A 1,496-nucleotide genomic window follows, 5' to 3' on the forward strand; every position below is an offset into this window, starting at 1 on the left:
TCGAATGGTTTGTCAATGTAGGATGGGTGTGTGGTTTGTAAATGTCTCTTCAATTTCACTGGTTTCAAGCTTCCATGAGCAAGCACTTCTGAACACAGAACACACTGTGGATATTCCACTTCATTTTTGGCAAGGCATGTGAATTCGTACTGCAGAAAGTCGGTCTGATATTTCTGACGCTTGTTGGAGGCCAAATCTGCCGCCGACACCTTACGTTTTTCAGTTGAACTTGTAACAGTTGGCCCACCTTCACATGTGTCGTCTTGGTCCGCATCTTGAGCTGGCAGACGTTTTTTGAACAAGCCACCGATCCATATTCAGCCACCTTGCAGTAGTTAGCTCATGCTAACATTGACTTTCAGCACCTGTCTCTCTGTCTCTCTCTCTCTCTCTGTGTCTATCTCTCTCTGTCTATCTCTCTCTGTCTCTCTCTCTCTGTCTCTCTCTCTCTGTCTCTCTCTCTGTCTCTCTCTCTGTCTCTCTCTCTGTCTCTCTCTCTGTCTCTCTCTCTGTCTCTGTCTCTCTCTCTGTCTCTCTCTCTCTGTCTCTCTCTCTGTCTCTCTCTCTGTCTCTCTCTCTGTCTCTCTCTCTGTCTCTCTCTCTGTCTCTCTCTCTGTCTCTCTCTCTGTCTCTCTCTCTGTCTCTCTCTCTGTCTCTCTCTCTGTCTCTCTCTCTGTCTCTCTCTCTGTCTCTCTCTCTGTCTGTCTCTCTCTCTCTCTCTCTGTCTCTCTCTGTCTGTCTCTCTCTCTGTCTCTCTCTCTGTGTCTCTGTCTCTCTCTGTCTCTCTCTCTGTCTCTCTCTCTGTCTCTCTCTCTCTCTGTCTCTGTCTCTCTCTCTCTCTGTCTCTGTCTCTGTCTCTCTCTCTCTCTGTCTCTGTCTCTCTCTCTGTCTCTGTCTCTGTCCACTTTCTGCTCAAATCTGTTTCATAATGACTGCATTATAACAATGGTATGAGAGATTTAATTGAAAAATCATTTTCAAAAAATATTTATGAATTTCCTTGTTATATATTTGTTTTGACAACCTTCCCGCGACCACCGAAAACAATCTCGCGACCCCCAGGTTGAGAACCATTGCTCTAGAACATGTCCAAGTACTGCAAAACCGGAGGTTCTTTGAAGTATTTAGAAAGCAATTTGTGTCTACAGTGTTCAACGACCACATGTAATTCAATTTAAATAAAGGTTAAAAGAGGTTTAAAGACATGAAAATATTTTGAGCTTTACCGCCATTTTACAGCGTCTATTACACCACAGTGTGTGAAGCATCCGACACGGTACATTAGTTATTCGTCATTGTTGTATATGTCCTTTATGAATTCCTTAAAAACAGTAAGTTTTCTGTTTGGAATGATTCTGAATTTTGTTTCACTTCCAGGTAGGCAGACAGAATTGAAATATTATCTCACTCCTCTCTGCACATGTGTGATCAGGAGGAATTCAGAACGAAATTATTGCCAAACTACAGGTTTGTTCGCTTCACGTGTTTGGGGAAAA

This window comes from Eptatretus burgeri, chromosome 3 (genome assembly GCF_056783735.1).
Source record: "Eptatretus burgeri isolate ZD-2024b chromosome 3, Ebu_testis_v1, whole genome shotgun sequence".
NCBI lineage: Eukaryota > Metazoa > Chordata > Myxini > Myxiniformes > Myxinidae > Eptatretus > Eptatretus burgeri.